Source organism: Paralichthys olivaceus, chromosome 21, assembly GCF_024713975.1.
Source record: "Paralichthys olivaceus isolate ysfri-2021 chromosome 21, ASM2471397v2, whole genome shotgun sequence".
Classification (NCBI taxonomy): Eukaryota; Metazoa; Chordata; class Actinopteri; order Pleuronectiformes; family Paralichthyidae; genus Paralichthys; species Paralichthys olivaceus.
Genome location: NC_091113.1, coordinates 10281100 through 10305250, shown reverse-complemented (window position 1 = coordinate 10305250; position 24151 = coordinate 10281100).

Sequence of the window (24151 nt, the reverse complement as noted above, 5' to 3'; positions counted from 1 at the left end):
ATAACTTTTGTTCTGAAGGTCATAGAGACTTGGAAGTTGGTTCCAGCTGAACTAATGTGGGGATGCCCGATCCACTGGTACCACCCCCGAGCGTCTACGACCTCCGCAAGGGGTCAAACCACCAAATCTCAAAGAAAAAGTACGAGATATTTTTGAATAACTTTTTTTCTGAACGTCGCAGAGACTCGGGCATTTCACACATCGTAAAGGGGAGACAGCCACGCACCCACGCCAAATTTCAGCACGTTTCGAGCAAGCAGCGCAGAGTTATTCACCCTAAGGTGAATAGGGTTAGGGCTGAAATTAGGGTTAGGGTTAGGGTGAGGGTTGCAATTAGGGTTAGGGTTGCAGCCAGGGTTAGGGTTAGGGTTGGGGATGGAAACACATTGGAGATTGAATATTTTCTTGAATAACTTTTGTTCTGAAGGTCATAGAGACTTGGAAGTTGGTTCCAGCTGAACTAATGTGGGGATGCCCGATCCACTGGTACCACCCCCGAGCGTCTACGACCTCCGCAAGGGGTCAAACCACCAAATCTCAAAGAAAAAGTACGAGATATTTTTGAATAACTTTCTTTCTGAACGTCGCAGAGACTCGGGCATTTCACACATCGTAAAGGGGAGACAGCCACGCACCCACGCCAAATTTCAGCACGTTTCGAGCAAGCAGCGCAGAGTTATTCACCCTAAGGTGAATAGGGTTAGGGCTGAAATTAGGGTTAGGGTTAGGGTGAGGGTTGCAATTAGGGTTAGGGTTGCAGCCAGGGTTAGGGTTAGGGTTGGGGATGGAAACCCATTGGAGATTGAAGATTTTCTTGAATAACTTTTGTTCTGAAGGTCATAGAGACTTGGAAGTTGGTTCCAGCTGAACTAATGTGGGGATGCCCGATCCACTGGTACCACCCCCGAGCGTCTACGACCTCCGCAAGGGGTCAAACCACCAAATCTCAAAGAAAAAGTACGAGATATTTTTGAATAACTTTTTTTCTGAACGTCGCAGAGACTCGGGCATTTCACACATCGTAAAGGGGAGACAGCCACGCACCCACGCCAAATTTCAGCACGTTTCGAGCAAGCAGCGCAGAGTTATTCACCCTAAGGTGAATAGGGTTAGGGCTGAAATTAGGGTTAGGGTTAGGGTGAGGGTTGCAATTAGGGTTAGGGTTGCAGCCAGGGTTAGGGTTAGGGTTGGGGATGGAAACCCATTGGAGATTGAAGATTTTCTTGAATAACTTTTGTTCTGAAGGTCATAGAGACTTGGAAGTTGGTTCCAGCTGAACTAATGTGGGGATGCCCGATCCACTGGTACCACCCCCGAGCGTCTACGACCTCCGCAAGGGGTCAAACCACCAAATCTCAAAGAAAAAGTACGAGATATTTTTGAATAACTTTCTTTCTGAACGTCGCAGAGACTCGGGCATTTCACACATCGTAAAGGGGAGACAGCCACGCACCCACGCCAAATTTCAGCACGTTTCGAGCAAGCAGCGCAGAGTTATTCACCCTAAGGTGAATAGGGTTAGGGCTGAAATTAGGGTTAGGGTTAGGGTGAGGGTTGCAATTAGGGTTAGGGTTGCAGCCAGGGTTAGGGTTAGGGTTGGGGATGGAAACCCATTGGAGATTGAAGATTTTCTTGAATAACTTTTGTTCTGAAGGTCATAGAGACTTGGAAGTTGGTTCCAGCTGAACTAATGTGGGGATGCCCGATCCACTGGTACCACCCCCGAGCGTCTACGACCTCCGCAAGGGGTCAAACCACCAAATCTCAAAGAAAAAGTACGAGATATTTTTGAATAACTTTTTTTCTGAACGTCGCAGAGACTCGGGCATTTCACACATCGTAAAGGGGAGACAGCCACGCACCCACGCCAAATTTCAGCACGTTTCGAGCAAGCAGCGCAGAGTTATTCACCCTAAGGTGAATAGGGTTAGGGCTGAAATTAGGGTTAGGGTTAGGGTGAGGGTTGCAATTAGGGTTAGGGTTGCAGCCAGGGTTAGGGTTAGGGTTGGGGATGGAAACCCATTGGAGATTGAAGATTTTCTTGAATAACTTTTGTTCTGAAGGTCATAGAGACTTGGAAGTTGGTTCCAGCTGAACTAATGTGGGGATGCCCGATCCACTGGTACCACCCCCGAGCGTCTACGACCTCCGCAAGGGGTCAAACCACCAAATCTCAAAGAAAAAGTACGAGATATTTTTGAATAACTTTTTTTCTGAACGTCGCAGAGACTCGGGCATTTCACACATCGTAAAGGGGAGACAGCCACGCACCCACGCCAAATTTCAGCACGTTTCGAGCAAGCAGCGCAGAGTTATTCACCCTAAGGTGAATAGGGTTAGGGCTGAAATTAGGGTTAGGGTTAGGGTGAGGGTTGCAATTAGGGTTAGGGTTGCAGCCAGGGTTAGGGTTAGGGTTTGGGATGGAAACCCATTGGAGATTGAAGATTTTCTTGAATAACTTTTGTTCTGAAGGTCATAGAGACTTGGAAGTTGGTTCCAGCTGAACTAATGTGGGGATGCCCGATCCACTGGTACCACCCCCGAGCGTCTACGACCTCCGCAAGGGGTCAAACCACCAAATCTCAAAGAAAAAGTACGAGATATTTTTGAATAACTTTCTTTCTGAACGTCGCAGAGACTCGGGCATTTCACACATCGTAAAGGGGAGACAGCCACGCACCCACGCCAAATTTCAGCACGTTTCGAGCAAGCAGCGCAGAGTTATTCACCCTAAGGTGAATAGGGTTAGGGCTGAAATTAGGGTTAGGGTTAGGGTGAGGGTTGCAATTAGGGTTAGGGTTGCAGCCAGGGTTAGGGTTAGGGTTGGGGATGGAAACACATTGGAGATTGAATATTTTCTTGAATAACTTTTGTTCTGAAGGTCATAGAGACTTGGAAGTTGGTTCCAGCTGAACTAATGTGGGGATGCCCGATCCACTGGTACCACCCCCGAGCGTCTACGACCTCCGCAAGGGGTCAAACCACCAAATCTCAAAGAAAAAGTACGAGATATTTTTGAATAACTTTTTTTCTGAACGTCGCAGAGACTCGGGCATTTCACACATCGTAAAGGGGAGACAGCCACGCACCCACGCCAAATTTCAGCACGTTTCGAGCAAGCAGCGCAGAGTTATTCACCCTAAGGTGAATAGGGTTAGGGCTGAAATTAGGGTTAGGGTTAGGGTGAGGGTTGCAATTAGGGTTAGGGTTGCAGCCAGGGTTAGGGTTAGGGTTGGGGATGGAAACCCATTGGAGATTGAAGATTTTCTTGAATAACTTTTGTTCTGAAGGTCATAGAGACTTGGAAGTTGGTTCCAGCTGAACTAATGTGGGGATGCCTGATCCACTGGTACCACCCCCGAGCGTCTACGACCTCCGCAAGGGGTCAAACCACCAAATCTCAAAGAAAAAGTACGAGATATTTTTGAATAACTTTTTTTCTGAACGTCGCAGAGACTCGGGCATTTCACACATCGTAAAGGGGAGACAGCCACGCACCCACGCCAAATTTCAGCACGTTTCGAGCAAGCAGCGCAGAGTTATTCACCCTAAGGTGAATAGGGTTAGGGCTGAAATTAGGGTTAGGGTTAGGGTGAGGGTTGCAATTAGGGTTAGGGTTAGGGTTGGGGATGGAAACCCATTGGAGATTGAAGATTTTCTTGAATAACTTTTGTTCTGAAGGTCATAGAGACTTGGAAGTTGGTTCCAGCTGAACTAATGTGGGGATGCCTGATCCACTGGTACCACCCCCGAGCGTCTACGACCTCCGCAAGGGGTCAAACCACCAAATCTCAAAGAAAAAGTACGAGATATTTTTGAATAACTTTCTTTCTGAACGTCGCAGAGACTCGGGCATTTCACACATCGTAAAGGGGAGACAGCCACGCACCCACGCCAAATTTCAGCACGTTTCGAGCAAGCAGCGCAGAGTTATTCACCCTAAGGTGAATAGGGTTAGGGCTGAAATTAGGGTTAGGGTTAGGGTGAGGGTTGCAATTAGGGTTAGGGTTGCAGCCAGGGTTAGGGTTAGGGTTGGGGATGGAAACCCATTGGAGATTGAAGATTTTCTTGAATAACTTTTGTTCTGAAGGTCATAGAGACTTGGAAGTTGGTTCCAGCTGAACTAATGTGGGGATGCCCGATCCACTGGTACCACCCCCGAGCGTCTACGACCTCCGCAAGGGGTCAAACCACCAAATCTCAAAGAAAAAGTACGAGATATTTTTGAATAACTTTTTTTCTGAACGTCGCAGAGACTCGGGCATTTCACACATCGTAAAGGGGAGACAGCCACGCACCCACGCCAAATTTCAGCACGTTTCGAGCAAGCAGCGCAGAGTTATTCACCCTAAGGTGAATAGGGTTAGGGCTGAAATTAGGGTTAGGGTTAGGGTGAGGGTTGCAATTAGGGTTAGGGTTGCAGCCAGGGTTAGGGTTAGGGTTGGGGATGGAAACCCATTGGAGATTGAAGATTTTCTTGAATAACTTTTGTTCTGAAGGTCATAGAGACTTGGAAGTTGGTTCCAGCTGAACTAATGTGGGGATGCCTGATCCACTGGTACCACCCCCGAGCGTCTACGACCTCCGCAAGGGGTCAAACCACCAAATCTCAAAGAAAAAGTACGAGATATTTTTGAATAACTTTTTTTCTGAACGTCGCAGAGACTCGGGCATTTCACACATCGTAAAGGGGAGACAGCCACGCACCCACGCCAAATTTCAGCACGTTTCGAGCAAGCAGCGCAGAGTTATTCACCCTAAGGTGAATAGGGTTAGGGCTGAAATTAGGGTTAGGGTTAGGGTGAGGGTTGCAATTAGGGTTAGGGTTAGGGTTGGGGATGGAAACCCATTGGAGATTGAAGATTTTCTTGAATAACTTTTGTTCTGAAGGTCATAGAGACTTGGAAGTTGGTTCCAGCTGAACTAATGTGGGGATGCCTGATCCACTGGTACCACCCCCGAGCGTCTACGACCTCCGCAAGGGGTCAAACCACCAAATCTCAAAGAAAAAGTACGAGATATTTTTGAATAACTTTCTTTCTGAACGTCGCAGAGACTCGGGCATTTCACACATCGTAAAGGGGAGACAGCCACGCACCCACGCCAAATTTCAGCACGTTTCGAGCAAGCAGCGCAGAGTTATTCACCCTAAGGTGAATAGGGTTAGGGCTGAAATTAGGGTTAGGGTTAGGGTGAGGGTTGCAATTAGGGTTAGGGTTGCAGCCAGGGTTAGGGTTAGGGTTGGGGATGGAAACCCATTGGAGATTGAAGATTTTCTTGAATAACTTTTGTTCTGAAGGTCATAGAGACTTGGAAGTTGGTTCCAGCTGAACTAATGTGGGGATGCCCGATCCACTGGTACCACCCCCGAGCGTCTACGACCTCCGCAAGGGGTCAAACCACCAAATCTCAAAGAAAAAGTACGAGATATTTTTGAATAACTTTTTTTCTGAACGTCGCAGAGACTCGGGCATTTCACACATCGTAAAGGGGAGACAGCCACGCACCCACGCCAAATTTCAGCACGTTTCGAGCAAGCAGCGCAGAGTTATTCACCCTAAGGTGAATAGGGTTAGGGCTGAAATTAGGGTTAGGGTTAGGGTGAGGGTTGCAATTAGGGTTAGGGTTGCAGCCAGGGTTAGGGTTAGGGTTGGGGATGGAAACCCATTGGAGATTGAAGATTTTCTTGAATAACTTTTGTTCTGAAGGTCATAGAGACTTGGAAGTTGGTTCCAGCTGAACTAATGTGGGGATGCCTGATCCACTGGTACCACCCCCGAGCGTCTACGACCTCCGCAAGGGGTCAAACCACCAAATCTCAAAGAAAAAGTACGAGATATTTTTGAATAACTTTTTTTCTGAACGTCGCAGAGACTCGGGCATTTCACACATCGTAAAGGGGAGACAGCCACGCACCCACGCCAAATTTCAGCACGTTTCGAGCAAGCAGCGCAGAGTTATTCACCCTAAGGTGAATAGGGTTAGGGCTGAAATTAGGGTTAGGGTTAGGGTGAGGGTTGCAATTAGGGTTAGGGTTAGGGTTGGGGATGGAAACCCATTGGAGATTGAAGATTTTCTTGAATAACTTTTGTTCTGAAGGTCATAGAGACTTGGAAGTTGGTTCCAGCTGAACTAATGTGGGGATGCCTGATCCACTGGTACCACCCCCGAGCGTCTACGACCTCCGCAAGGGGTCAAACCACCAAATCTCAAAGAAAAAGTACGAGATATTTTTGAATAACTTTCTTTCTGAACGTCGCAGAGACTCGGGCATTTCACACATCGTAAAGGGGAGACAGCCACGCACCCACGCCAAATTTCAGCACGTTTCGAGCAAGCAGCGCAGAGTTATTCACCCTAAGGTGAATAGGGTTAGGGCTGAAATTAGGGTTAGGGTTAGGGTGAGGGTTGCAATTAGGGTTAGGGTTGCAGCCAGGGTTAGGGTTAGGGTTGGGGATGGAAACCCATTGGAGATTGAAGATTTTCTTGAATAACTTTTGTTCTGAAGGTCATAGAGACTTGGAAGTTGGTTCCAGCTGAACTAATGTGGGGATGCCCGATCCACTGGTACCACCCCCGAGCGTCTACGACCTCCGCAAGGGGTCAAACCACCAAATCTCAAAGAAAAAGTACGAGATATTTTTGAATAACTTTTTTTCTGAACGTCGCAGAGACTCGGGCATTTCACACATCGTAAAGGGGAGACAGCCACGCACCCACGCCAAATTTCAGCACGTTTCGAGCAAGCAGCGCAGAGTTATTCACCCTAAGGTGAATAGGGTTAGGGCTGAAATTAGGGTTAGGGTTAGGGTGAGGGTTGCAATTAGGGTTAGGGTTGCAGCCAGGGTTAGGGTTAGGGTTGGGGATGGAAACCCATTGGAGATTGAAGATTTTCTTGAATAACTTTTGTTCTGAAGGTCATAGAGACTTGGAAGTTGGTTCCAGCTGAACTAATGTGGGGATGCCCGATCCACTGGTACCACCCCCGAGCGTCTACGACCTCCGCAAGGGGTCAAACCACCAAATCTCAAAGAAAAAGTACGAGATATTTTTGAATAACTTTCTTTCTGAACGTCGCAGAGACTCGGGCATTTCACACATCGTAAAGGGGAGACAGCCACGCACCCACGCCAAATTTCAGCACGTTTCGAGCAAGCAGCGCAGAGTTATTCACCCTAAGGTGAATAGGGTTAGGGCTGAAATTAGGGTTAGGGTTAGGGTGAGGGTTGCAATTAGGGTTAGGGTTGCAGCCAGGGTTAGGGTTAGGGTTGGGGATGGAAACCCATTGGAGATTGAAGATTTTCTTGAATAACTTTTGTTCTGAAGGTCATAGAGACTTGGAAGTTGGTTCCAGCTGAACTAATGTGGGGATGCCCGATCCACTGGTACCACCCCCGAGCGTCTACGACCTCCGCAAGGGGTCAAACCACCAAATCTCAAAGAAAAAGTACGAGATATTTTTGAATAACTTTTTTTCTGAACGTCGCAGAGACTCGGGCATTTCACACATCGTAAAGGGGAGACAGCCACGCACCCACGCCAAATTTCAGCACGTTTCGAGCAAGCAGCGCAGAGTTATTCACCCTAAGGTGAATAGGGTTAGGGCTGAAATTAGGGTTAGGGTTAGGGTGAGGGTTGCAATTAGGGTTAGGGTTGCAGCCAGGGTTAGGGTTAGGGTTGGGGATGGAAACCCATTGGAGATTGAAGATTTTCTTGAATAACTTTTGTTCTGAAGGTCATAGAGACTTGGAAGTTGGTTCCAGCTGAACTAATGTGGGGATGCCTGATCCACTGGTACCACCCCCGAGCGTCTACGACCTCCGCAAGGGGTCAAACCACCAAATCTCAAAGAAAAAGTACGAGATATTTTTGAATAACTTTTTTTCTGAACGTCGCAGAGACTCGGGCATTTCACACATCGTAAAGGGGAGACAGCCACGCACCCACGCCAAATTTCAGCACGTTTCGAGCAAGCAGCGCAGAGTTATTCACCCTAAGGTGAATAGGGTTAGGGCTGAAATTAGGGTTAGGGTTAGGGTGAGGGTTGCAATTAGGGTTAGGGTTAGGGTTGGGGATGGAAACCCATTGGAGATTGAAGATTTTCTTGAATAACTTTTGTTCTGAAGGTCATAGAGACTTGGAAGTTGGTTCCAGCTGAACTAATGTGGGGATGCCTGATCCACTGGTACCACCCCCGAGCGTCTACGACCTCCGCAAGGGGTCAAACCACCAAATCTCAAAGAAAAAGTACGAGATATTTTTGAATAACTTTCTTTCTGAACGTCGCAGAGACTCGGGCATTTCACACATCGTAAAGGGGAGACAGCCACGCACCCACGCCAAATTTCAGCACGTTTCGAGCAAGCAGCGCAGAGTTATTCACCCTAAGGTGAATAGGGTTAGGGCTGAAATTAGGGTTAGGGTTAGGGTGAGGGTTGCAATTAGGGTTAGGGTTGCAGCCAGGGTTAGGGTTAGGGTTGGGGATGGAAACCCATTGGAGATTGAAGATTTTCTTGAATAACTTTTGTTCTGAAGGTCATAGAGACTTGGAAGTTGGTTCCAGCTGAACTAATGTGGGGATGCCCGATCCACTGGTACCACCCCCGAGCGTCTACGACCTCCGCAAGGGGTCAAACCACCAAATCTCAAAGAAAAAGTACGAGATATTTTTGAATAACTTTTTTTCTGAACGTCGCAGAGACTCGGGCATTTCACACATCGTAAAGGGGAGACAGCCACGCACCCACGCCAAATTTCAGCACGTTTCGAGCAAGCAGCGCAGAGTTATTCACCCTAAGGTGAATAGGGTTAGGGCTGAAATTAGGGTTAGGGTTAGGGTGAGGGTTGCAATTAGGGTTAGGGTTGCAGCCAGGGTTAGGGTTAGGGTTGGGGATGGAAACCCATTGGAGATTGAAGATTTTCTTGAATAACTTTTGTTCTGAAGGTCATAGAGACTTGGAAGTTGGTTCCAGCTGAACTAATGTGGGGATGCCCGATCCACTGGTACCACCCCCGAGCGTCTACGACCTCCGCAAGGGGTCAAACCACCAAATCTCAAAGAAAAAGTACGAGATATTTTTGAATAACTTTTTTTCTGAACGTCGCAGAGACTCGGGCATTTCACACATCGTAAAGGGGAGACAGCCACGCACCCACGCCAAATTTCAGCACGTTTCGAGCAAGCAGCGCAGAGTTATTCACCCTAAGGTGAATAGGGTTAGGGCTGAAATTAGGGTTAGGGTTAGGGTGAGGGTTGCAATTAGGGTTAGGGTTGCAGCCAGGGTTAGGGTTAGGGTTGGGGATGGAAACCCATTGGAGATTGAAGATTTTCTTGAATAACTTTTGTTCTGAAGGTCATAGAGACTTGGAAGTTGGTTCCAGCTGAACTAATGTGGGGATGCCTGATCCACTGGTACCACCCCCGAGCGTCTACGACCTCCGCAAGGGGTCAAACCACCAAATCTCAAAGAAAAAGTACGAGATATTTTTGAATAACTTTCTTTCTGAACGTCGCAGAGACTCGGGCATTTCACACATCGTAAAGGGGAGACAGCCACGCACCCACGCCAAATTTCAGCACGTTTCGAGCAAGCAGCGCAGAGTTATTCACCCTAAGGTGAATAGGGTTAGGGCTGAAATTAGGGTTAGGGTTAGGGTGAGGGTTGCAATTAGGGTTAGGGTTAGGGTTGGGGATGGAAACCCATTGGAGATTGAAGATTTTCTTGAATAACTTTTGTTCTGAAGGTCATAGAGACTTGGAAGTTGGTTCCAGCTGAACTAATGTGGGGATGCCTGATCCACTGGTACCACCCCCGAGCGTCTACGACCTCCGCAAGGGGTCAAACCACCAAATCTCAAAGAAAAAGTACGAGATATTTTTGAATAACTTTCTTTCTGAACGTCGCAGAGACTCGGGCATTTCACACATCGTAAAGGGGAGACAGCCACGCACCCACGCCAAATTTCAGCACGTTTCGAGCAAGCAGCGCAGAGTTATTCACCCTAAGGTGAATAGGGTTAGGGCTGAAATTAGGGTTAGGGTTAGGGTGAGGGTTGCAATTAGGGTTAGGGTTGCAGCCAGGGTTAGGGTTAGGGTTGGGGATGGAAACCCATTGGAGATTGAAGATTTTCTTGAATAACTTTTGTTCTGAAGGTCATAGAGACTTGGAAGTTGGTTCCAGCTGAACTAATGTGGGGATGCCCGATCCACTGGTACCACCCCCGAGCGTCTACGACCTCCGCAAGGGGTCAAACCACCAAATCTCAAAGAAAAAGTACGAGATATTTTTGAATAACTTTTTTTCTGAACGTCGCAGAGACTCGGGCATTTCACACATCGTAAAGGGGAGACAGCCACGCACCCACGCCAAATTTCAGCACGTTTCGAGCAAGCAGCGCAGAGTTATTCACCCTAAGGTGAATAGGGTTAGGGCTGAAATTAGGGTTAGGGTTAGGGTGAGGGTTGCAATTAGGGTTAGGGTTGCAGCCAGGGTTAGGGTTAGGGTTGGGGATGGAAACCCATTGGAGATTGAAGATTTTCTTGAATAACTTTTGTTCTGAAGGTCATAGAGACTTGGAAGTTGGTTCCAGCTGAACTAATGTGGGGATGCCCGATCCACTGGTACCACCCCCGAGCGTCTACGACCTCCGCAAGGGGTCAAACCACCAAATCTCAAAGAAAAAGTACGAGATATTTTTGAATAACTTTTTTTCTGAACGTCGCAGAGACTCGGGCATTTCACACATCGTAAAGGGGAGACAGCCACGCACCCACGCCAAATTTCAGCACGTTTCGAGCAAGCAGCGCAGAGTTATTCACCCTAAGGTCAATAGGGTTAGGGCTGAAATTAGGGTTAGGGTTAGGGTGAGGGTTGCAATTAGGGTTAGGGTTGCAGCCAGGGTTAGGGTTAGGGTTGGGGATGGAAACCCATTGGAGATTGAAGATTTTCTTGAATAACTTTTGTTCTGAAGGTCATAGAGACTTGGAAGTTGGTTCCAGCTGAACTAATGTGGGGATGCCCGATCCACTGGTACCACCCCCGAGCGTCTACGACCTCCGCAAGGGGTCAAACCACCAAATCTCAAAGAAAAAGTACGAGATATTTTTGAATAACTTTTTTTCTGAACGTCGCAGAGACTCGGGCATTTCACACATCGTAAAGGGGAGACAGCCACGCACCCACGCCAAATTTCAGCACGTTTCGAGCAAGCAGCGCAGAGTTATTCACCCTAAGGTGAATAGGGTTAGGGCTGAAATTAGGGTTAGGGTTAGGGTGAGGGTTGCAATTAGGGTTAGGGTTGCAGCCAGGGTTAGGGTTAGGGTTGGGGATGGAAACCCATTGGAGATTGAAGATTTTCTTGAATAACTTTTGTTCTGAAGGTCATAGAGACTTGGAAGTTGGTTCCAGCTGAACTAATGTGGGGATGCCCGATCCACTGGTACCACCCCCGAGCGTCTACGACCTCCGCAAGGGGTCAAACCACCAAATCTCAAAGAAAAAGTACGAGATATTTTTGAATAACTTTTTTTCTGAACGTCGCAGAGACTCGGGCATTTCACACATCGTAAAGGGGAGACAGCCACGCACCCACGCCAAATTTCAGCACGTTTCGAGCAAGCAGCGCAGAGTTATTCACCCTAAGGTGAATAGGGTTAGGGCTGAAATTAGGGTTAGGGTTAGGGTGAGGGTTGCAATTAGGGTTAGGGTTGCAGCCAGGGTTAGGGTTAGGGTTGGGGATGGAAACCCATTGGAGATTGAAGATTTTCTTGAATAACTTTTGTTCTGAAGGTCATAGAGACTTGGAAGTTGGTTCCAGCTGAACTAATGTGGGGATGCCCGATCCACTGGTACCACCCCCGAGCGTCTACGACCTCCGCAAGGGGTCAAACCACCAAATCTCAAAGAAAAAGTACGAGATATTTTTGAATAACTTTTTTTCTGAACGTCGCAGAGACTCGGGCATTTCACACATCGTAAAGGGGAGACAGCCACGCACCCACGCCAAATTTCAGCACGTTTCGAGCAAGCAGCGCAGAGTTATTCACCCTAAGGTGAATAGGGTTAGGGCTGAAATTAGGGTTAGGGTTAGGGTGAGGGTTGCAATTAGGGTTAGGGTTAGGGTTGGGGATGGAAACCCATTGGAGATTGAAGATTTTCTTGAATAACTTTTGTTCTGAAGGTCATAGAGACTTGGAAGTTGGTTCCAGCTGAACTAATGTGGGGATGCCTGATCCACTGGTACCACCCCCGAGCGTCTACGACCTCCGCAAGGGGTCAAACCACCAAATCTCAAAGAAAAAGTACGAGATATTTTTGAATAACTTTTTTTCTGAACGTCGCAGAGACTCGGGCATTTCACACATCGTAAAGGGGAGACAGCCACGCACCCACGCCAAATTTCAGCACGTTTCGAGCAAGCAGCGCAGAGTTATTCACCCTAAGGTGAATAGGGTTAGGGCTGAAATTAGGGTTAGGGTTAGGGTGAGGGTTGCAATTAGGGTTAGGGTTGCAGCCAGGGTTAGGGTTAGGGTTGGGGATGGAAACCCATTGGAGATTGAAGATTTTCTTGAATAACTTTTGTTCTGAAGGTCATAGAGACTTGGAAGTTGGTTCCAGCTGAACTAATGTGGGGATGCCCGATCCACTGGTACCACCCCCGAGCGTCTACGACCTCCGCAAGGGGTCAAACCACCAAATCTCAAAGAAAAAGTACGAGATATTTTTGAATAACTTTTTTTCTGAACGTCGCAGAGACTCGGGCATTTCACACATCGTAAAGGGGAGACAGCCACGCACCCACGCCAAATTTCAGCACGTTTCGAGCAAGCAGCGCAGAGTTATTCACCCTAAGGTGAATAGGGTTAGGGCTGAAATTAGGGTTAGGGTTAGGGTGAGGGTTGCAATTAGGGTTAGGGTTGCAGCCAGGGTTAGGGTTAGGGTTGGGGATGGAAACCCATTGGAGATTGAAGATTTTCTTGAATAACTTTTGTTCTGAAGGTCATAGAGACTTGGAAGTTGGTTCCAGCTGAACTAATGTGGGGATGCCCGATCCACTGGTACCACCCCCGAGCGTCTACGACCTCCGCAAGGGGTCAAACCACCAAATCTCAAAGAAAAAGTACGAGATATTTTTGAATAACTTTTTTTCTGAACGTCGCAGAGACTCGGGCATTTCACACATCGTAAAGGGGAGACAGCCACGCACCCACGCCAAATTTCAGCACGTTTCGAGCAAGCAGCGCAGAGTTATTCACCCTAAGGTGAATAGGGTTAGGGCTGAAATTAGGGTTAGGGTTAGGGTGAGGGTTGCAATTAGGGTTAGGGTTGCAGCCAGGGTTAGGGTTAGGGTTGGGGATGGAAACCCATTGGAGATTGAAGATTTTCTTGAATAACTTTTGTTCTGAAGGTCATAGAGACTTGGAAGTTGGTTCCAGCTGAACTAATGTGGGGATGCCCGATCCACTGGTACCACCCCCGAGCGTCTACGACCTCCGCAAGGGGTCAAACCACCAAATCTCAAAGAAAAAGTACGAGATATTTTTGAATAACTTTTTTTCTGAACGTCGCAGAGACTCGGGCATTTCACACATCGTAAAGGGGAGACAGCCACGCACCCACGCCAAATTTCAGCACGTTTCGAGCAAGCAGCGCAGAGTTATTCACCCTAAGGTGAATAGGGTTAGGGCTGAAATTAGGGTTAGGGTTAGGGTGAGGGTTGCAATTAGGGTTAGGGTTGCAGCCAGGGTTAGGGTTAGGGTTGGGGATGGAAACCCATTGGAGATTGAAGATTTTCTTGAATAACTTTTGTTCTGAAGGTCATAGAGACTTGGAAGTTGGTTCCAGCTGAACTAATGTGGGGATGCCCGATCCACTGGTACCACCCCCGAGCGTCTACGACCTCCGCAAGGGGTCAAACCACCAAATCTCAAAGAAAAAGTACGAGATATTTTTGAATAACTTTTTTTCTGAACGTCGCAGAGACTCGGGCATTTCACACATCGTAAAGGGGAGACAGCCACGCACCCACGCCAAATTTCAGCACGTTTCGAGCAAGCAGCGCAGAGTTATTCACCCTAAGGTGAATAGGGTTAGGGCTGAAATTAGGGTTAGGGTTAGGGTGAGGGTTGCAATTAGGGTTAGGGTTGCAGCCAGGGTTAGGGTTAGGGTTGGGGATGGAAACCCATTGGAGATTGAAGATTTTCTTGAATAACTTTTGTTCTGAAGGTCATAGAGACTTGGAAGTTGGTTCCAGCTGAACTAATGTGGGGATGCCCGATCCACTGGTACCACCCCCGAGCGTCTACGACCTCCGCAAGGGGTCAAACCACCAAATCTCAAAGAAAAAGTACGAGATATTTTTGAATAACTTTTTTTCTGAACGTCGCAGAGACTCGGGCATTTCACACATCGTAAAGGGGAGACAGCCACGCACCCACGCCAAATTTCAGCACGTTTCGAGCAAGCAGCGCAGAGTTATTCACCCTAAGGTGAATAGGGTTAGGGCTGAAATTAGGGTTAGGGTTAGGGTGAGGGTTGCAATTAGGGTTAGGGTTGCAGCCAGGGTTAGGGTTAGGGTTGGGGATGGAAACCCATTGGAGATTGAAGATTTTCTTGAATAACTTTTGTTCTGAAGGTCATAGAGACTTGGAAGTTGGTTCCAGCTGAACTAATGTGGGGATGCCCGATCCACTGGTACCACCCCCGAGCGTCTACGACCTCCGCAAGGGGTCAAACCACCAAATCTCAAAGAAAAAGTACGAGATATTTTTGAATAACTTTTTTTCTGAACGTCGCAGAGACTCGGGCATTTCACACATCGTAAAGGGGAGACAGCCACGCACCCACGCCAAATTTCAGCACGTTTCGAGCAAGCAGCGCAGAGTTATTCACCCTAAGGTGAATAGGGTTAGGGCTGAAATTAGGGTTAGGGTTAGGGTGAGGGTTGCAATTAGGGTTAGGGTTGCAGCCAGGGTTAGGGTTAGGGTTGGGGATGGAAACCCATTGGAGATTGAAGATTTTCTTGAATAACTTTTGTTCTGAAGGTCATAGAGACTTGGAAGTTGGTTCCAGCTGAACTAATGTGGGGATGCCCGATCCACTGGTACCACCCCCGAGCGTCTACGACCTCCGCAAGGGGTCAAACCACCAAATCTCAAAGAAAAAGTACGAGATATTTTTGAATAACTTTTTTTCTGAACGTCGCAGAGACTCGGGCATTTCACACATCGTAAAGGGGAGACAGCCACGCACCCACGCCAAATTTCAGCACGTTTCGAGCAAGCAGCGCAGAGTTATTCACCCTAAGGTGAATAGGGTTAGGGCTGAAATTAGGGTTAGGGTTAGGGTGAGGGTTGCAATTAGGGTTAGGGTTGCAGCCAGGGTTAGGGTTAGGGTTGGGGATGGAAACCCATTGGAGATTGAAGATTTTCTTGAATAACTTTTGTTCTGAAGGTCATAGAGACTTGGAAGTTGGTTCCAGCTGAACTAATGTGGGGATGCCCGATCCACTGGTACCACCCCCGAGCGTCTACGACCTCCGCAAGGGGTCAAACCACCAAATCTCAAAGAAAAAGTACGAGATATTTTTGAATAACTTTTTTTCTGAACGTCGCAGAGACTCGGGCATTTCACACATCGTAAAGGGGAGACAGCCACGCACCCACGCCAAATTTCAGCACGTTTCGAGCAAGCAGCGCAGAGTTATTCACCCTAAGGTGAATAGGGTTAGGGCTGAAATTAGGGTTAGGGTTAGGGTGAGGGTTGCAATTAGGGTTAGGGTTAGGGTTGGGGATGGAAACCCATTGGAGATTGAAGATTTTCTTGAATAACTTTTGTTCTGAAGGTCATAGAGACTTGGAAGTTGGTTCCAGCTGAACTAATGTGGGGATGCCTGATCCACTGGTACCACCCCCGAGCGTCTACGACCTCCGCAAGGGGTCAAACCACCAAATCTCAAAGAAAAAGTACGAGATATTTTTGAATAACTTTCTTTCTGAACGTCGCAGAGACTCGGGCATTTCACACATCGTAAAGGGGAGACAGCCACGCACCCACGCCAAATTTCAGCACGTTTCGAGCAAGCAGCGCAGAGTTATTCACCCTAAGGTGAATAGGGTTAGGGCTGAAATTAGGGTTAGGGTTAGGGTGAGGGTTGCAATTAGGGTTAGGGTTGCAGCCAGGGTTAGGGTTAGGGTTGGGGATGGAAACCCATTGGAGATTGAAGATTTTCTTGAATAACTTTTGTTCTGAAGGTCATAGAGACTTGGAAGTTGGTTCCAGCTGAACTAATGTGGGGATGCCCGATCCACTGGTACCACCCCCGAGCGTCTACGACCTCCGCAAGGGGTCAAACCACCAAATCTCAAAGAAAAAGTACGAGATATTTTTGAATAACTTTTTTTCTGAACGTCGCAGAGACTCGGGCATTTCACACATCGTAAAGGGGAGACAGCCACGCACCCACGCCAAATTTCAGCACGTTTCGAGCAAGCAGCGCAGAGTTATTCACCCTAAGGTGAATAGGGTTAGGGCTGAAATTAGGGTTAGGGTTAGGGTGAGGGTTGCAATTAGGGTTAGGGTTGCAGCCAGGGTTAGGGTTAGGGTTGGGGATGGAAACCCATTGGAGATTGAAGATTTTCTTGAATAACTTTTGTTCTGAAGGTCATAGAGACTTGGAAGTTGGTTCCAGCTGAACTAATGTGGGGATGCCCGATCCACTGGTACCACCCCCGAGCGTCTACGACCTCCGCAAGGGGTCAAACCACCAAATCTCAAAGAAAAAGTACGAGATATTTTTGAATAACTTTTTTTCTGAACGTCGCAGAGACTCGGGCATTTCACACATCGTAAAGGGGAGACAGCCACGCACCCACGCCAAATTTCAGCACGTTTCGAGCAAGCAGCGCAGAGTTATTCACCCTAAGGTGAATAGGGTTAGGGCTGAAATTAGGGTTAGGGTTAGGGTGAGGGTTGCAATTAGGGTTAGGGTTGCAGCCAGGGTTAGGGTTAGGGTTGGGGATGGAAACCCATTGGAGATTGAAGATTTTCTTGAATAACTTTTGTTCTGAAGGTCATAGAGACTTGGAAGTTGGTTCCAGCTGAACTAATGTGGGGATGCCCGATCCACTGGTACCACCCCCGAGCGTCTACGACCTCCGCAAGGGGTCAAACCACCAAATCTCAAAGAAAAAGTACGAGATATTTTTGAATAACTTTTTTTCTGAACGTCGCAGAGACTCGGGCATTTCACACATCGTAAAGGGGAGACAGCCACGCACCCACGCCAAATTTCAGCACGTTTCGAGCAAGCAGCGCAGAGTTATTCACCCTAAGGTGAATAGGGTTAGGGCTGAAATTAGGGTTAGGGTTAGGGTGAGGGTTGCAATTAGGGTTAGGGTTGCAGCCAGGGTTAGGGTTAGGGTTGGGGATGGAAACCCATTGGAGATTGAAGATTTTCTTGAATAACTTTTGTTCTGAAGGTCATAGAGACTTGGAAGTTGGTTCCAGCTGAACTAATGTGGGGATGCCCGATCCACTGGTACCACCCCCGAGCGTCTACGACCTCCGCAAGGGGTCAAACCACCAAATCTCAAAGAAAAAGTACGAGATATTTTTGAATAACTTTTTTTCTGAACGTCGCAGAGACTCGGGCATTTCACACATCGTAAAGGGGAGACAGCCACGCACCCACGCCAAATTTCAGCACGTTTCGAGCAAGCAGCGCAGAGTTATTCACCCTAAGGTGAATAGGGTTAGGGCTGAAATTAGGGTTAGGGTTAGGGTGAGGGTTGCAATTAGGGTTAGGGTTGCAGCCAGGGTTAGGGTTAGGGTTGGGGATGGAAACCCATTGGAGATTGAAGATTTTCTTGAATAACTTTTGTTCTGAAGGTCATAGAGACTTGGAAGTTGGTTCCAGCTGAACTAATGTGGGGATGCCCGATCCACTGGTACCACCCCCGAGCGTCTACGACCTCCGCAAGGGGTCAAACCACCAAATCTCAAAGAAAAAGTACGAGATATTTTTGAATAACTTTTTTTCTGAACGTCGCAGAGACTCGGGCATTTCACACATCGTAAAGGGGAGACAGCCACGCACCCACGCCAAATTTCAGCACGTTTCGAGCAAGCAGCGCAGAGTTATTCACCCTAAGGTGAATAGGGTTAGGGCTGAAATTAGGGTTAGGGTTAGGGTGAGGGTTGCAATTAGGGTTAGGGTTAGGGTTGGGGATGGAAACCCATTGGAGATTGAAGATTTTCTTGAATAACTTTTGTTCTGAAGGTCATAGAGACTTGGAAGTTGGTTCCAGCTGAACTAATGTGGGGATGCCTGATCCACTGGTACCACCCCCGAGCGTCTACGACCTCCGCAAGGGGTCAAACCACCAAATCTCAAAGAAAAAGTACGAGATATTTTTGAATAACTTTTTTTCTGAACGTCGCAGAGACTCGGGCATTTCACACATCGTAAAGGGGAGACAGCCACGCACCCACGCCAAATTTCAGCACGTTTCGAGCAAGCAGCGCAGAGTTATTCACCCTAAGGTGAATAGGGTTAGGGCTGAAATTAGGGTTAGGGTTAGGGTGAGGGTTGCAATTAGGGTTAGGGTTGCAGCCAGGGTTAGGGTTAGGGTTGGGGATGGAAACCCATTGGAGATTGAAGATTTTCTTGAATAACTTTTGTTCTGAAGGTCATAGAGACTTGGAAGTTGGTTCCAGCTGAACTAATGTGGGGATGCCCGATCCACTGGTACCACCCCCGAGCGTCTACGACCTCCGCAAGGGGTCAAACCACCAAATCTCAAAGAAAAAGTACGAGATATTTTTGAATAACTTTTTTTCTGAACGTCGCAGAGACTCGGGCATTTCACACATCGTAAAGGGGAGACAGCCACGCACCCACGCCAAATTTCAGCACGTTTCGAGCAAGCAGCGCAGAGTTATTCACCCTAAGGTGAATAGGGTTAGGGCTGAAATTAGGGTTAGGGTTAGGGTGAGGGTTGCAATTAGGGTTAGGGTTGCAGCCAGGGTTAGGGTTAGGGTTGGGGATGGAAACCCATTGGAGATTGAAGATTTTCTTGAATAACTTTTGTTCTGAAGGTCATAGAGACTTGGAAGTTGGTTCCAGCTGAACTAATGTGGGGATGCCCGATCCACTGGTACCACCCCCGAGCGTCTACGACCTCCGCAAGGGGTCAAACCACCAAATCTCAAAGAAAAAGTACGAGATATTTTTGAATAACTTTTTTTCTGAACGTCGCAGAGACTCGGGCATTTCACACATCGTAAAGGGGAGACAGCCACGCACCCACGCCAAATTTCAGCACGTTTCGAGCAAGCAGCGCAGAGTTATTCACCCTAAGGTGAATAGGGTTAGGGCTGAAATTAGGGTTAGGGTTAGGGTGAGGGTTGCAATTAGGGTTAGGGTTGCAGCCAGGGTTAGGGTTAGGGTTGGGGATGGAAACCCATTGGAGATTGAAGATTTTCTTGAATAACTTTTGTTCTGAAGGTCATAGAGACTTGGAAGTTGGTTCCAGCTGAACTAATGTGGGGATGCCCGATCCACTGGTACCACCCCCGAGCGTCTACGACCTCCGCAAGGGGTCAAACCACCAAATCTCAAAGAAAAAGTACGAGATATTTTTGAATAACTTTTTTTCTGAACGTCGCAGAGACTCGGGCATTTCACACATCGTAAAGGGGAGACAGCCACGCACCCACGCCAAATTTCAGCACGTTTCGAGCAAGCAGCGCAGAGTTATTCACCCTAAGGTGAATAGGGTTAGGGCTGAAATTAGGGTTAGGGTTAGGGTGAGGGTTGCAATTAGGGTTAGGGTTGCAGCCAGGGTTAGGGTTAGGGTTGGGGATGGAAACCCATTGGAGATTGAAGATTTTCTTGAATAACTTTTGTTCTGAAGGTCATAGAGACTTGGAAGTTGGTTCCAGCTGAACTAATGTGGGGATGCCCGATCCACTGGTACCACCCCCGAGCGTCTACGACCTCCGCAAGGGGTCAAACCACCAAATCTCAAAGAAAAAGTACGAGATATTTTTGAATAACTTTTTTTCTGAACGTCGCAGAGACTCGGGCATTTCACACATCGTAAAGGGGAGACAGCCACGCACCCACGCCAAATTTCAGCACGTTTCGAGCAAGCAGCGCAGAGTTATTCACCCTAAGGTGAATAGGGTTAGGGCTGAAATTAGGGTTAGGGTTAGGGTGAGGGTTGCAATTAGGGTTAGGGTTGCAGCCAGGGTTAGGGTTAGGGTTGGGGATGGAAACCCATTGGAGATTGAAGATTTTCTTGAATAACTTTTGTTCTGAAGGTCATAGAGACTTGGAAGTTGGTTCCAGCTGAACTAATGTGGGGATGCCCGATCCACTGGTACCACCCCCGAGCGTCTACGACCTCCGCAAGGGGTCAAACCACCAAATCTCAAAGAAAAAGTACGAGATATTTTTGAATAACTTTTTTTCTGAACGTCGCAGAGACTCGGGCATTTCACACATCGTAAAGGGGAGACAGCCACGCACCCACGCCAAATTTCAGCACGTTTCGAGCAAGCAGCGCAGAGTTATTCACCCTAAGGTGAATAGGGTTAGGGCTGAAATTAGGGTTAGGGTTAGGGTGAGGGTTGCAATTAGGGTTAGGGTTGCAGCCAGGGTTAGGGTTAGGGTTGGGGATGGAAACCCATTGGAGATTGAAGATTTTCTTGAATAACTTTTGTTCTGAAGGTCATAGAGACTTGGAAGTTGGTTCCAGCTGAACTAATGTGGGGATGCCCGATCCACTGGTACCACCCCCGAGCGTCTACGACCTCCGCAAGGGGTCAAACCACCAAATCTCAAAGAAAAAGTACGAGATATTTTTGAATAACTTTTTTTCTGAACGTCGCAGAGACTCGGGCATTTCACACATCGTAAAGGGGAGACAGCCACGCACCCACGCCAAATTTCAGCACGTTTCGAGCAAGCAGCGCAGAGTTATTCACCCTAAGGTGAATAGGGTTAGGGCTGAAATTAGGGTTAGGGTTAGGGTGAGGGTTGCAATTAGGGTTAGGGTTGCAGCCAGGGTTAGGGTTAGGGTTGGGGATGGAAACCCATTGGAGATTGAAGATTTTCTTGAATAACTTTTGTTCTGAAGGTCATAGAGACTTGGAAGTTGGTTCCAGCTGAACTAATGTGGGGATGCCCGATCCACTGGTACCACCCCCGAGCGTCTACGACCTCCGCAAGGGGTCAAACCACCAAATCTCAAAGAAAAAGTACGAGATATTTTTGAATAACTTTTTTTCTGAACGTCGCAGAGACTCGGGCATTTCACACATCGTAAAGGGGAGACAGCCACGCACCCACGCCAAATTTCAGCACGTTTCGAGCAAGCAGCGCAGAGTTATTCACCCTAAGGTGAATAGGGTTAGGGCTGAAATTAGGGTTAGGGTTAGGGTGAGGGTTGCAATTAGGGTTAGGGTTGCAGCCAGGGTTAGGGTTAGGGTTGGGGATGGAAACCCATTGGAGATTGAAGATTTTCTTGAATAACTTTTGTTCTGAAGGTCATAGAGACTTGGAAGTTGGTTCCAGCTGAACTAATGTGGGGATGCCCGATCCACTGGTACCACCCCCGAGCGTCTACGACCTCCGCAAGGGGTCAAACCACCAAATCTCAAAGAAAAAGTACGAGATATTTTTGAATAACTTTTTTTCTGAACGTCGCAGAGACTCGGGCATTTCACACATCGTAAAGGGGAGACAGCCACGCACCCACGCCAAATTTCAGCACGTTTCGAGCAAGCAGCGCAGAGTTATTCACCCTAAGGTGAATAGGGTTAGGGCTGAAATTAGGGTTAGGGTTAGGGTGAGGGTTGCAATTAGGGTTAGGGTTGCAGCCAGGGTTAGGGTTAGGGTTGGGGATGGAAACCCATTGGAGATTGAAGATTTTCTTGAATAACTTTTGTTCTGAAGGTCATAGAGACTTGGAAGTTGGTTCCAGCTGAACTAATGTGGGGATGCCCGATCCACTGGTACCACCCCCGAGCGTCTACGACCTCCGCAAGGGGTCAAACCACCAAATCTCAAAGAAAAAGTACGAGATATTTTTGAATAACTTTTTTTCTGAACGTCGCAGAGACTCGGGCATTTCACACATCGTAAAGGGGAGACAGCCACGCACCCACGCCAAATTTCAGCACGTTTCGAGCAAGCAGCGCAGAGTTATTCACCCTAAGGTGAATAGGGTTAGGGCTGAAATTAGGGTTAGGGTTAGGGTGAGGGTTGCAATTAGGGTTAGGGTTGCAGCCAGGGTTAGGGTTAGGGTTGGGGATGGAAACCCATTGGAGATTGAAGATTTTCTTGAATAACTTTTGTTCTGAAGGTCATAGAGACTTGGAAGTTGGTTCCAGCTGAACTAATGTGGGGATGCCCGATCCACTGGTACCACCCCCGAGCGTCTACGACCTCCGCAAGGGGTCAAACCACCAAATCTCAAAGAAAAAGTACGAGATATTTTTGAATAACTTTTTTTCTGAACGTCGCAGAGACTCGGGCATTTCACACATCGTAAAGGGGAGACAGCCACGCACCCACGCCAAATTTCAGCACGTTTCGAGCAAGCAGCGCAGAGTTATTCACCCTAAGGTGAATAGGGTTAGGGCTGAAATTAGGGTTAGGGTTAGGGTGAGGGTTGCAATTAGGGTTAGGGTTGCAGCCAGGGTTAGGGTTAGGGTTGGGGATGGAAACCCATTGGAGATTGAAGATTTTCTTGAATAACTTTTGTTCTGAAGGTCATAGAGACTTGGAAGTTGGTTCCAGCTGAACTAATGTGGGGATGCCCGATCCACTGGTACCACCCCCGAGCGTCTACGACCTCCGCAAGGGGTCAAACCACCAAATCTCAAAGAAAAAGTACGAGATATTTTTGAATAACTTTTTTTCTGAACGTCGCAGAGACTCGGGCATTTCACACATCGTAAAGGGGAGACAGCCACGCACCCACGCCAAATTTCAGCACGTTTCGAGCAAGCAGCGCAGAGTTATTCACCCTAAGGTGAATAGGGTTAGGGCTGAAATTAGGGTTAGGGTTAGGGTGAGGGTTGCAATTAGGGTTAGGGTTGCAGCCAGGGTTAGGGTTAGGGTTGGGGATGGAAACCCATTGGAGATTGAAGATTTTCTTGAATAACTTTTGTTCTGAAGGTCATAGAGACTTGGAAGTTGGTTCCAGCTGAACTAATGTGGGGATGCCCGATCCACTGGTACCACCCCCGAGCGTCTACGACCTCCGCAAGGGGTCAAACCACCAAATCTCAAAGAAAAAGTACGAGATATTTTTGAATAACTTTTTTTCTGAACGTCGCAGAGACTCGGGCATTTCACACATCGTAAAGGGGAGACAGCCACGCACCCACACCAAATTTCAGCACGTTTCGAGCAAGCAGCGCAGAGTTATTCACCCTAAGGTGAATAGGGTTAGGGCTGAAATTAGGGTTAGGGTTAGGGTGAGGGTTGCAATTAGGGTTAGGGTTGCAGCCAGGGTTAGGGTTAGGGTTGGGGATGGAAACCCATTGGAGATTGAAGATTTTCTTGAATAACTTTTGTTCTGAAGGTCATAGAGACTTGGAAGTTGGTTCCAGCTGAACTAATGTGGGGATGCCCGATCCACTGGTACCACCCCCGAGCATCTACGACCTCCGCAAGGGGTCAAACCACCAAATCTCAAAGAAAAAGTACGAGATATTTTTGAATAACTTTTTTTCTGAACGTCGCAGAGACTCGGGCATTTCACACATCGTAAAGGGGAGACAGCCACGCACCCACGCCAAATTTCAGCACGTTTCGAGCAAGCAGCGCAGAGTTATTCACCCTAAGGTCAATAGGGTTAGGGCTGAAATTAGGGTTAGGGTTAGGGTGAGGGTTGCAATTAGGGTTAGGGTTGCAGCCAGGGTTAGGGTTAGGGTTGGGGATGGAAACCCATTGGAGATTGAAGATTTTCTTGAATAACTTTTGTTCTGAAGGTCATAGAGACTTGGAAGTTGGTTCCAGCTGAACTAATGTGGGGATGCCCGATCCACTGGTACCACCCCCGAGCGTCTACGACCTCCGCAAGGGGTCAAACCACCAAATCTCAAAGAAAAAGTACGAGATATTTTTGAATAACTTT